The sequence below is a fragment of the Sus scrofa genome, chromosome 10, assembly GCF_000003025.6.
Source record: "Sus scrofa isolate TJ Tabasco breed Duroc chromosome 10, Sscrofa11.1, whole genome shotgun sequence".
Taxonomy (NCBI): Eukaryota; Metazoa; Chordata; class Mammalia; order Artiodactyla; family Suidae; genus Sus; species Sus scrofa.
In genome coordinates, this window is record NC_010452.4 from 23,109,033 (window position 1) to 23,122,625 (window position 13,593).

A 13,593-nucleotide genomic window follows, 5' to 3' on the forward strand; every position below is an offset into this window, starting at 1 on the left:
CTGGTGATGCTGGACGGGGCTCTGGCGACAGGGACATTTCACCAAGAAGCGGGACGTTGGAAGATGGGAAGCTGCTGGCAGAAACTGAAAAGCTGCCCCTTGTTTCATGAGCAAATCTCTCAAGGTTGCCTAACTTAGCAACGCAGGGGACCGGGTTTCTGCACGCAGCGCTCTGTAACAGCAACCTTAAAAGGCAGTGTGAATTTCCTTGGGAGAATTAGCCCCCAAATATTGAAGATCACGGAAAAGAGGGATGGGTTTACGGTGGACAGAAAGGCAGAGCATCCACCTGGAGTTGGTTTCTTCCTGTCTTTGAAAGCAAAGGAGATGGGGGGTGGGAGATGCGGACGCCGATGGACAAAACGCAGAAGGTGGCGTTCGCCCGAAGGAGATTCCACTGGCCACACCGTCCCTGTGGGGATATGCAGAGGTGGCCCCCCGGGGCTGGGCGCAGAGCTGCTCCTGCTCCCCGAAATCACAGCAGCCGACAGGCCCTGCCACTGCGGGCGTCGTAAATGTATTTTATGGGCCGTGTTGTTCGCTGCAACCTCATCTCCCCCAGGCGACACCATCGCCTAATAGGACAGAACAAAGACCAATGTCCAACCAGAGCACCAGCGAAATTGCCAGCCTGACCCTCACCTCTCTGATGGGCTTCCCACTCAAGCGCTCACCCGTCCTTAGGTGGGTCCCAGAGCCCATATCGTGGCAACATTGATGCTGTTCCCAGGCTCTCGGGGGGCTTTTTCCCATCACACAGGCACACATAAAACCTGCCAGCAGTGAAGAGAGGCCCCAGGACTAGTGCTGAAACACCAAAAGCTGCTTCTCGTTAGAGCTGAGACTTAGAGGGAAAGTTTAAACAGAACTTAGGGGAAAGGGCAGATGTTGAAAGCTCTGTGGAAATAATTCTACCTGAGAAAAAGCAGAGCTGTTGGCCAAACCCCTCCTGGCTGACCTGGTCAAAGATCTGACTTCCCACTGGATGTGGCCCCCCTGCTGTGGACAGTGCCCCTGTCTCCCCACGGTCCTGATTTCAGTGTTTTCAGTGTCCTTGGTTGTGTTGATTTCTTAAGAGTAATAAAAATGTGATGCAGTATTTTCAGCATTACATGACGCATATGAAGAAATGAACAAGGAGTTCCCTGGTGGCTCAGCGGGTCATCGCCATGGTGTGGGTTCGATCCCTGACCCAGGAACTTTCACATGCTGTGGGCACAGCCAAAAAGAGAGAAGGGAAGAAAAGGAAAGGAAAAGAAAAGAAAAAAGAAAAGTAGTTCCCACTGTGGTGCAATGGGAATGGAGGTATCTTGGGAGTGCTGGGACTCAGGTTCGATTCCTGGCCGGGTACAGTGGGTTAAGGATCAGCTGTTGCCGCAGCTGTAGCATAGGCTGCAACTGCAGTTTGGATCTGACCTCTGGCCCAGAAACTCCATATGCCTCGGGGCAGCCAAAAAAAAAAAAAAAAAAAAAAAGAAAGAAAGAAAGAGCAATGAACAAATAAGGGGAGAAAACTTTCTAGATCACTAGGCTTTTGGGAATCAGGATCACTGTCAGCTCCCAGTTTACCCAACCTTCCTGGAGCACCTGCTGTGGGCCAGGCCCCCTCTGGGTTTGTGGGACAGGTGACACAGACGCCATCAGGGCCACCCTGAAGGGCCCGCCGTCTCGTCAGGGAGATGCTCCATCGATAACACACATGTGACATGAGAAGATCCCAGGGGAAACGGTGACCTGGTGTCGCTGAAGCAGGGACGTGTCAGGAACGTGGTTGGCAGGGCCGGAGGAGTGGGGGGCATCACCCCAGAACCTGTTCACTGCCTTGCGGGTCTTGGGCATCAGAGGACCAGGAGGCCCTGGAAGGCTTAAGCGGTCGTGCCCGTGACCGTGATGGGGAGTCTTAATCCCAGGCCAGGGTCCCCACCACTCCCTGGGGTGGGGAGACATCCCCAATTCCATTGCTTTGCTTTTCTTTTTTTTTTTTTTTTCCATTGCTTTTCATCTTCAGACTGTGGATCAAGATTTCTTGAACATGAGCTAGATTCTGGGGTGAGCACAGAAGTCCCGCTTTACTGGGGGAGGAGGGCAGAACTGAGAGGCCGGCGGCAAACACAGAGCCTAGAGTTTAACGGGGGAATCGGATGTGACATGTAGAAGAGCAAGGGCTGGAGTTCCTGTCCTGGTTCAGCGGAAATGAATCTGACTAGGAACCATGAGGTTTTGGGTTCGATCCCTGGCCTCGCTCAGCAGGTTAAGGATCCGGTGTTGCCATGAGCTGTGGTGTAGGTTGCAGACGTGGCTTGGGTCCTGTGTTGCTGTGGCTGTGGTGTAGGCTGGCAGCTGTAGCTCTAATTCGACTCCTAGCCTGGGAACCTCCATATGCCACAGGTGCGGCCCTAAAAAGACAAAAAAAAAAAAGAAAGAAAGAAAAGCAAGGGCTTTTGACGGTTTTTAAACGGCTTTGGAGTCAGATGAAGCCACGCTCAGTCCTGTGCCTACCTCTTACCAGCCGCGGGGCCACGACAAGCTCCCAGCCCTTCGCTGCCTGGAGATCGACAATAACAGCAATAATAGCATCTTCCACGTGCAGCTCGTGTGGGGAATAAATGAGATCACACTCAGGGAGCCCTTAGGACCTGATGATCTCACGAAACATCTTAATACATGGCAGCTTCTGAGATTTACCGTCCGCAGGGAGGTTTTCTTCTCAGGTGCCATCCCCAGCTGTGTCTCCTGGATCCCCACGCAATACTCAGTCCCTGGAAAATCCGTACAGATACCAAACAGCCTCAAGCCCTTCCCTGGCTTGCATTCCAGGCTGAGCAGCTTTACCCTCACCTCAAGGACAGAAACTGCCAGGACGTCCCCACTGACTTTCAGCATCTCTGGGCATCTCCGTGTGACTGTCCCAGCCTTTTATTTTATTTTTATTTTATTTCAGTTTTATTTCACTAGGGAAAAAATGAGGATTCCTATCAGCAGCCCTGATGGAGACCAGCTCCCCGGTGGGTCCAGGACCCAGAGGGCAGAAGTGAGGTCAAAGGGCAAAGGGCATTTACGTCCAGAGCTCAGGAAACCCCCAAGGTGCGTGGAGCACACACAGCAATCCTAAAATATAGCAGCTGCCTGGTTCCCGCTGGCCTCGAGGTACACAGAATAGACATAAAATGTCACAGGAGAACTTTTTGAGAGAGTTGAGAGATATTTCTTTTCACTATGTTAAGAACAAAAAGCTGTTGACATTTTTTTACTGCTCCTTTCAACTTTAGTTATTTTGAAGTTCAGGCTTCAAGCCCCAGACCAGGGAGCCCCACGTCCGGGTGGGCAGAGCCCTGTGAGATGCTGCCATCCAGTGGCCAATGTGGGCACTGCATCCGGGGGCTGACTTCCCTTTGTTCCTTAGTCCAGATGTTAATTTGGCAAATCCATGACCCGTCTTTCACCAGCACGCCCGCTAATTATACTGACTTCTTGGCCCTCAAATGGATCTTTTCTCTCCTCAGTAGGAATCATACAAAATAATAGACTATTTAGGTTGAATCATACAAAATAATAAACTAGTTGAAGACGAAATGGTTTTTTTATTCGTTTGTTTGGGTATGTGTTTGGGTAAAAAGAAAATCCACAGAACATTGTAAATCAACCATAATAATAATAAAAAAGAAACAAAAATTAAGAGATAGATGAATATATTAAAAATAAATATTAAAATTAAAAGAAAGAGGAGTTTTCCATTGTGGCGCAGCAGAAACAAATCGATTAGGAACCAAGAGGTTGTGGGTTCGATCCTGGCCTCGCTCAGTGGGTTAAGGATCCGGTGTTGCTGTGAGCTGTGGTGTAGGTTATAGATGTCGCTCAGATCTGGCATTGCTGTGGCCGTGGTGTAGGCCAGCAGCTGCAGGTCCAATTGGACCCCTAGGCTGGACCCATATGCCGCAGGTGCAGCCATAAGATACAAATAAATACATAAATGCATAAATCCATAGATAAACAAAATCTCCCAGACGGACCCTCCTTACCTGGTCCCCTCCACCTGCTGAAAGGAAGGGGCTCCAAGCACTTAAAGGAGGGTGAGGCACCCATAAGTGGGGAGCTTGGATCCCTGACTGACTGCGTGGAGCAGAGCCCCTCCCCCCACACCGGACACTGACCCCGGGAGAAGACTGGGCTGCTGTGTAAGCCACGTAATCTGAGGGTTTTTGGTTGTGCAGTGGGTCCAATTGGACCAGTAGGGCTCCAAGGCCATCCTTTTGAAGCCATAAACATGGCTTTTTCTGAACAAGAAAGACGTCCCACGTTGCTGTCACTTTAACTCACAGCTCTCACAGCTGAATAAAGCCCACCAGCCTTATAATTAATTCACACCCTCCGGGAGAGTGTTTATAAAATCAGAGAAACTTAAAGGGAGTTGATTTTCTCTTTCTTCTTCTGAGGTTTCCCCTAAAGCTGAGTCCCAAGGAGAAAGGCTTTTCTCCAAGGGCCTTAAAATGCAGCAGGTCAGGTCTGCGTCCCGGGCAGGGGGTGTGTTTCTTGAACCCCAACGATGTCCACCATCCTACACGCCTACTTCCAAGATCCTGGCTCTGACCTTGACTCAGCTGAGTGAACCAGGCTTGACTTGGGTGATGACATTCCAACCACAGAATGGGGGTGGCGGTGGAGACGAAGCACGAGGGTGGGGTCCCCACACCCGAGCAGGGAGCCCCCAGGTTACTCTTTGACACATGTGCCTGTAGCTGCTGCTTCTGCATTTGTCCATCTAACTCCCTGGTGGCGTTTAAAGCATCTACTGATATTTTTTGCCTTTTACCTGTTCCAACCAGGAAATACATACTGCTCAGTGCAAGTCACCAAGAGAGCTGTTACCGCCTCCAGCTTTCCTCCTTGTCATCGCCCAGTGACTTTCGGAGGCCTCCTTGTGCTGGATGAGGAACGTACGTGAGATGGAACCTGCACCCCTGCAGTGACCTGAGCCGCTGCATTCAGGTTCTTAACCCCTGTGCCACACGGGAACTCCAAAGCTGAGTGTATTTAATATACCGTTTTGTAAACTATTTCACACGCTGACAAGCTTCTTTCCCCCAGTGCTTGAGTAGAATAAAAATCCTAGTAATTGCGATTTTTCCTGAGGTTTGAGGATGCCAGGGTTGTTTGAGCCTGGCCTGGGCAGGAAGCAAGCTGGGGTTTAACTGAGACTCTGAGCCGCCCTCCAAGGGCCACAGGGTCTCTCAGCTTCGGACCTCACGTTCCAGTGATAACAGATATGGGGCTCCGAGGGGGTGTCCCTCACGACTTTGGTCCCCCCCCCCAAAAGAATCTGGCTCCCTCTTACAAACCCTCGCACCACATCCCTCTTAGAAACGCGGGTGGGAACAGGGCAGGTTGTGATGGAAGAAGATCAAATGATTGGTGACACCAGAACCCGAGTCCAGAGGGACAAGAAGGCAGGCGGAGTTGAGCTTTCTCAGCGCCACCCTGCACAGCCCTGCGGCCCCTCCTGTGTGATCACTGCGTTTGGCTCCGGGACAAAACCACTCACAATGTCACTAATGATGCTTTTCAACTAATCTGTTTCCGGAAGAGGTAACGTTTCACCCAGTTCCAAGTCCAAAAGGCACCAAATAACATCCTATTAACCCAGTAACCTAATAACATGCTATTAAAACCTATTGGGGAGTTCTCTGCATTTTTTTTTTTTACATTTTTACATTTTTTATTTTGTATTACTCTCTCTCTCTCTCTATATATATATATATATATTTTTTTTTTTTTTTTGTCTTTTTTGCCTTTTTTTAGGGCCGCACTGGTGGCATATGGAGGTTCCCAGGCTAGGGGTCTAATCGGAGCTGTAGCTGCTGGCCTACACCCCAGCCATAGCACCGCAGGATCCCAGCCGTGTCTTCGGCCTACACCACAGCTCATGGCAATGCTGGATCCTTAACCCACTGAGCAAGGCCACGGATGGAACCTGTGTCCTCATGGATGCTAGTCAGATTTGTTTCCCCTGAGCCAAGACAGGAACTCCTGGAAACCATAAGTTTTTCAAAGTCTGTGAGACAGTATCTGTTCTGCAAAGAAGTTCATTGTTACAATTCCATGTGTAAGGGCTCAGCGGTTTTTTTGTTTTGTTTTTGTCTTTTTGCCTTTTCTAGGGCTGCTTCCTGCAGCATATGGAGGTTCCCAGGCTAGGGGTCGAATCACAGATGTAGTCTCCAGCCTACACCACAGCCACAGCAACACTGGGTCCTTAACCCGCTGAGTGAGGCCAGGGATCGAACCTGCAACCTCATGGTTCGTAGTCGGATTCATTAACCACGGCGCCACGACGGGAACTCCACTCAGCGGTTTTTGATGACTGTCTTCCCAACCTGCTTTTCCTTTTGCCCCCTGGCCCCGCCTCTCCAGGTCCGTGGGCGTGGCCTCGGGAGCCTCTGCTGAGCCTCCGCTGAGCCTCCCAGGGCTGCCTCCCACGTCCACTGCTTCTGGATGCTGGTGAGACCGCACAGCACACACCAGCACTCCGAGAAACTTGAAAGAAGAAATTTGAAAGCTAGTGGCTGGGGGTTGGGGGAGACCCTATCCCAGGCGCTGGGGGCAGGAAGGGGTCCCCACTAAGGAGGATAACGATGGAACACGACCAAATGGAACAAAGCTTGGACTTTGCCCTGGACCTGGGCATCTAATTGTTGACCTTTGGATTCTGCGCAAAACTTGACAACTTACAAATTGTTGGAGTCTATCAAATAAGATAAAATAAAATAAAACCCTGTTCTGGATGCCTGGGTCTCTTCGCTTGAGCGCTTGGCCTGAATCCAGACCCAAAGGCCTGACGGATAGTGGAAGGGCCAGCACCCGGGGAGGCCACTTAGATATTTGGGGAGCCGTCCCCCACCTTGTGGTCACCCTGCACGAGGACACGGCCTCTCTTCAGAAGCCATCACCAAACGAGGGGCTGTCATTTTTGAACTTGGGAAGCAGAGGGGCCATTTCTCAAGGTGCCACTGCAGGAGCGGGACATCTCAGGGAGGAAACTGGCGGCCACACCAGGAACAGCGCTGGGGACACCCCCAGAGCTGCCCCCTTAGCCAGGCCCTGCCTTTTCTCTGCACAAATCTGTTCTGAAGTCAGCTTTAGAGACAAAAAAGCAAAGGCAAGCCTCTGCAGTTCTCCAGTTCCCATGGTGTGTGTGCTTTCATGGAAAGGGCTTCTCTCCTGCCAAAAACCCCCAGAAAGATCTCTTCCCCAGATGCTCTTATAAAGCCATGTGCTTATGGCTCGAGGGACAGCCAGGAGCCAAGTCTCTTTGCATAAATCACCGGGAACTTTAAAGGAGACCATTCCTGCTGCGAGGATTTAGAAAAGACCCAATGAGTAAAAAAAACCTGTTACGTCAGAGTGTGTGCATTTTCCAACAGTTATTACCAGGATTACGTTTGGGGGCTGGGAGATTAAAAAGTGTCAGCCTCAATCCTTCAACTTCTCCTGGAGGGTGAGGCGAGGAAAGCATTCACGGGGACGCCAGCCTCCTGTCTGCTGAGTCAACTGCCCTAATGTTATCGGGCTTCGTCTCCATCCTTCTGTCACGAAAGGCAAAGCAAACACAACCAAACAAGAAGCATGAACTGTTCCTGTTATGGAATCCAGTGAACTTTCTGATAATTGCACTGGACTTTGGAGGCAAAGAGGCTAAACTAGAAACTTCCAAGCACGTGACAAGGAGGGCATGAACTTTGGGAAGGGCTCTGCCTCATGGCTGTCCCAGGCGACTGATCACATGACCGGCAAGGTCCAAATGTATCCAGGTGTCACCAGCAACATGGTAGCTTCGCACACTGCTGGTGTTTCTTGGAAAGAGCCCGTGAACTTTAATTAGATGTGACACTGTGTATGGATTTCCCAGCAGTATTTATTGAGCATTGGGCCATTAGACAGATGAAATGTGACAAAGTCTTGGAGTTCCTGCCGTGGCTCAGCGGAAACAAATCTGACTAGCATCCATGAGGACGCAGGTTCGATCCTGGCCTCGTTCGGTGGGTTAAGGATCCTGCGTTGCTGTGGCTGTGGTGGAGGCCGGCAGCTGCAGCTCCGATTGGACCCCTAGCCTGGGAACCTCCATATGCCGCAGGTGCGGCCCTAAAAAGACAAAATACAAAATAAATAAATACAGCAAATGAGTGGAAAAGCATTCCTCTTAAGGAGGGGCTGTAGGAGCCCAGCTCATGGCAGGACAAAGACCAAGGCCAGGGAGCAGGTCTGCAGCTCAGCAGACGTCAAGGGGTAGGAGTTGAAGGTATATCTTGCAACCGAAAGGGCAGTGGGAACACTCCGCCGTCTGCCCCGAGCCCAGGAGTTTGACCACTCTTGTCCCCATCGGTCAGGTGCTCATCTGCAGCAGCAGGTGGGAGGGGGACCACTTGCTCGTGGAGCAAGGAGGCTAAAGCAAGTCAAATGTGTGGGCACTTTCGTTTGCTCTGCAAGATCAGAAAGGTGCTGACTTCTCGAGTCATTATGCAGCAGGCGGGAGCCTGGAGGTTATGAAACTTGTTCAAAGCGGCCCGTCTGGTTTTAGATTTTTTAAATCCAAAAGGTGACAATTGTTCTTTTGAATTTTGCCTGCTTTGGTTCACATCAGAAGTGCCCAAGGCTCCGGCCTGGGGGCTGGGACCCACTGTGCATCGAAAGCAGTTACTGTTTCAACCGCGATGGAAGCAGGCAGAAACCGAGCCATGACTCAGGAGGGGCGCAGGTCACTGGAAGGTCCCTGAGTCAAACTTAGATGCAGCGTTTCCTCCAAATCTTACAATGTGGCCTCTCCAGCTCCCCAGGGAGGCCCTGCCAGGGTGCACAGTCCAAACCACAGCCCCTTGGGGTGGGAGCCGTGCACCTGACTCTCCTCATATAGCAGGTGGTGAGATTAACTGACTCTGGTGAGGACGCATGGACATAGTCTGCCTTTTTTTTTTTTTTTTTTTTTTTTTTTGCGTTTTTTGCTTTTCAGGGCCACACCTGCAGCACAGGGAGGTTCCCAGGCTAGGGGTCAAGCCAGAGCTACAGCTGCCAGCCTACACCACGGCCACAGCCGTGCCAGATTTGAGCCCTGTCTGTGACCTACACCACAGCTCACAGCAACAGCTCTGATTCAAGCCCCAGCTTGGGAACTTCCATATGCCACAGGTGCAGCCCTAAAAAGTAAAAAAAAAAAAAAAAAAAAAAATTAAGAAAAGGAAGTTCCCATTGTGGCACAGCAAAAATGAATCTGACTAGGAACCATGAGGTTGTGGGTTCAATCTCTGGCCTCGCTCAGTGGTCAAGGATCTGGCATTGCCATGAGTTGTGGTGTAGGTCGCAGACTCAGCTCCGATCTGGCGTTCTGTGGCTGTGGTGTAGGCCAGCAGCTACAGCTCCAATTAGACCTTTAACCTGGGAACCTCCATATGCTGCAGGTGCGGCCCTAAAAAGACAAAAAAATAAATTTTTTTTTGGAGTTCCCGTTATGGTGCAGTGGGTTAACAGATCTGGCATTGCCACAGCTGTGGCATAGGTCAGAGCTGTGACTTGGATTCAATCCCTGGCCCAGGAAATTCCATATGCTGCAGGTGTGACCCCCCCCAAAAAAAGGAAAAAAGTAATTAAAAATCTCTGGGACTTGAGTCTCTGGGGTTAATCGTTTTAAAATCTCCCCAGGTGATGCTGATGTTCAGCCACCTTTCAGCCTCTCTCAGGGATCAGAGACTGTCTGGATCCACATAGCTGTGTGACCTTGGGAAAGTCACTCAACCTTTCTGTGCTTTACTTTCCCAACTTTCAGATATAATAATATTACCTGTTATAAGGATTACGCGACATAGTGGATGAATATTTCATAAGTACCGATCACTGCTTTTATGTTTAATGACGTTGTGGACAACTAGAGTCACCAGAAAATTGTTGGGGTTTTTTTGTTTTGTTTTGTTTTTTTAGTTTAAAATTTTATTGCAGTAGAGTTGACTTACAATGTTGTGTTACTTTCTGCTATATGACGAAGTGGTTCAGTTATACATTTTTTTTTTTTTAAGGCCTCACCCATGGCATATGGAAGTTCCCAGACTTGGAACTTGGGGTGGAATTGGAGCTGCAGCTGCCAGCCTGTGCCACAGCCACAGCCAAGAGGGATCCAAGCCACATCTGTTACCTACATCACAGCTCACAGCAACGCTGGATCCTTAACCCGCTGAGTGAAGCCAGGGATCGAACCCACATCCTCATGGATACTAGTCGGGTTCTTAACCCGCTGAGCCACGACGGGAACTCCCGTACTTTTTTTTTATATATATATATATTCTTTTCTGTTGTGGTTTCTCACAGGATACTGAATATAGTTCTCAGAAAAGTCTTCCCATGTTCAGTCAGAAGCTGTTCAGGGGGATAAAACACAGCCTCTTCTCTCCTGAGCAACGAAGTGGCTACCTGTCCCCTGATCTGGGTCCTCAGTTTCCTGAGCTACCTCTTGGCCCCTGGTCGCTGGACTCTGCTCCCTTTTCCTCCTGTTCCCCTCAAGGCCAGTCTTGCAGAAATTGCTAACAATCTATGCGCTGCAACCGCTGCTTTGTTATCTAAAGGGCAGCTGCAACCGCTGCTTTGTTATCTAAAGGGCAGGTCAAGGGCAGGGCCCAGGGACGCGGCTCCAGCAGTCGAGGTGCAAGGTGACCGCCGGAGCCTCCCAGGGGCCACGCTCACCTCACATTTATTTACCTGGCAGGCGGCAGAATCAGCCCGTTTTGCTTTATGTGCAAAACTTTCCTCGCAGGCCAGTTCCCTGGTGCCCCCGTGACATATTGCAAAATGAAGTGCACGCATCAAGAACAGTCATTTATTCCTGAAATACATCTTCCGAGGGCTGCAGACATACACCGCGACGACCTCTCTTAGCCTGCACCTGGGCTGTCACCCACGTTAAATTACTTTCTAAATCAGAGGTAAACGCTCGATCATAAAGTACCGTTCACGGCCGCATCAATCCCACCAGAAAACTGTGTTGTTGTCCTGACCTGAACTCCTGGTTCTCCCAGCTCAGGGTGGACGGCCTGGCCCGCAGGCCCCAACCCGGTGGCGTGTCCTGCTAATGGATTATGGGGCCGAGGCCCACGTGGCTGAAATATGAGAGCAATGCTTTTCAGGAAGGCCCGGCCCCCTGGGTGATGGAGGGGTGAAGGGTGGTGGGGAGCAGGCTGTGAAGTTCAGCCCCAGCCAAGGCGCCCACCAGGGAGCACGGGTCCGAGTGGGCACAGCCTCTTCTCCTCGGGGGGCTCCCTCCCTTCCCACCAGTCTCAAAGGGCTCGTGTTGCGGGTGGTGGGCAGATGCACACAGGGGCAGAAAACTGGGGCTTAAGATTGTTTGTCTGCAATTAACATGCATCTTGGAGTTCCCCTCGTGGTGCAGCAGAAACAATCCAACTAGTAACCAGAGGTTGCAGGTTCGATCCCTGGCCTCCCTTGGTGGGTTAAGGATCCGGCGTTGCCATGAGCTGTGGTGTAGGTCGCAGATGCAGCTCAGATGCTGTGGCTGTGGTGCAGGCTGGCAGCTACAGCTCTGATTAGACCCCCCAGCCTGGGAACCTCCATATGCCTCGGGCGCAGCCCTAAGAAGACAAACAAAACAAAAAAAGCATCTTTCTAGAGTCTTAGATGAAACCAAAGACACACAGATGTGACCTATACTTTGCAGAATAGGGCGAAATTTCATGTTAAAATTGTTCCCAAAGGGGAAAGGCAGAGGGGAGGGATGGCCTGGGGGCTTGGGACTGGCGTATGCCCCCTATTGATGTGGAATTCTGTCCTTGTTAATAGGGACCTGCTGCCTAGCACAACATCCTGTGATAACCTATATGGGAAAAAAATCTGAACCAGGATGGATGTGTGTACATGTGTAACCGAATCACTTTGCTGTACAGCAGAAACAATCACAACCATGTCAATCAACTATACGTCAATAAAATTTTTTAAAATGAAAAAAATTGTTACAGGAAATTGCACGAGGATCTTCCTTCTATTAAATTTTAAAATATTGGGAGTTCCCCTCATGGCTCAGTGGGTTAGGGATACAGTGTTGCAGGGGACTTCCTGTCATAGCTCGTCCATCGGAAACGAATCCGACTAGGATTCATGAGGACGCAGGTTCGATCCCTGGCCTCGCTCAGTGGGTTAAGATCTGGCGTTGCCGTGAGCGGTGGTGTAGGTCGCAGACGTGGCTCGGATTCCCTTATTGCTGTGGCTGTGGTGTAGGCCGTCGGCTACAGCTCCGATTGGACCCCTAGCCTGGGAACCTCCGTATGCCTCAGGTGCGGCCCTAAAAAGACCAAAAAAAAAAAAGATAACAGCATTGCTACAAGCTGTGGCACAGGTCATTATCCATCCATCCATCCACCTATCTATCTACCCACCCTTCCATCTGTCCATCCATCCATCATCTAACGACCTCTTTCTTCCTCCCTCTACCCCTCCATCTGCCAAGATTTATTAAGAAGTGTGATATTGGGAGCTGATAAGCCTCTGAGGTCTAACTCTTCCTGTGTAATTTTGGACAGTTCCAATTGTCTAAGTTTTTGTTCATCCCTCTGTAAAAGGGGGGCGGTTGCCTGTGCCTATGCGTTAAAGGCACTGGGAGAATTAAATGACGCACTCAGCTGCCCCCAGGCAGCCTATCTGTGTATTGGAGGGACAAGGTTTATAGGAAAAGGGGAAACACACACCACAGTATGGAAATGTAAGGGACCAATAAACCCTCTCACACTTCAGACCTGTACTTTCAACTTGCCCCCTGGCAGCCCGTGGATGTGTCCAGATCACCCAGATCAGCAGACCTGAGACTAAGTGCCTTCCAGCTCCTTCTCCGGGTTGAGCTGTTTCCCCATCACCCCATGTGCTGAAACTCTAACCTCCAGCCCTGAGCCTGTGGCCCGATTTGGAGAGAGGGTCTTTGCAGAGATAATCAAGTGGAAAGGAGACGATGAAGGGGTTCCCACCGCATATGACCAGTGTCCTGATAAAAGGGAGAAATCTGGAGACAGACACGCACAAGCCCAGCAGAGAGGCCGGGCCGGATCCTCCTTCCCGGCCTCAGAAGGTCCGGCCCCACTGACACCCTACCTGGGACCTCAGGCCTCCAGATTGTGAGACACCAAGTTCCTGCGGTTCCAGGCACCCCGTGTGTGGTGCCCAGACCCGCCTCCCCAAGTCCCTCTCCTGGTAAAGGGTCCCAGCCCCGCCTGGTTGCCCAGGTCTGGGTGTCGGTCTCTTCCTTCCTTTTCCTCCGCCCTCCCTTCACCACGGCACCACCGAGTCTGGTCCAGGTTCCCTCCTGAATGTTGCTGGGACCCGGCACCTTGTCTCCAGCCACACCCCGACCCCGGTCCCGGTGTCCTGGTGATCACCCCCCAGCCATTCCAGCCGCCCCCTCCAACGCTGGCTCTATCCTACAGAGACACGCCTCTTAGCATCCAAATTCAAACTCACTTCCTGGCTCAGAACCCTTCAAGGGCCCCACTGTGGGTCCAAGGCCCACCTGATGTCTTTCCAAGGACGCCCCTGCCTTGGGCCCCACCCAGCCTGCTGGCC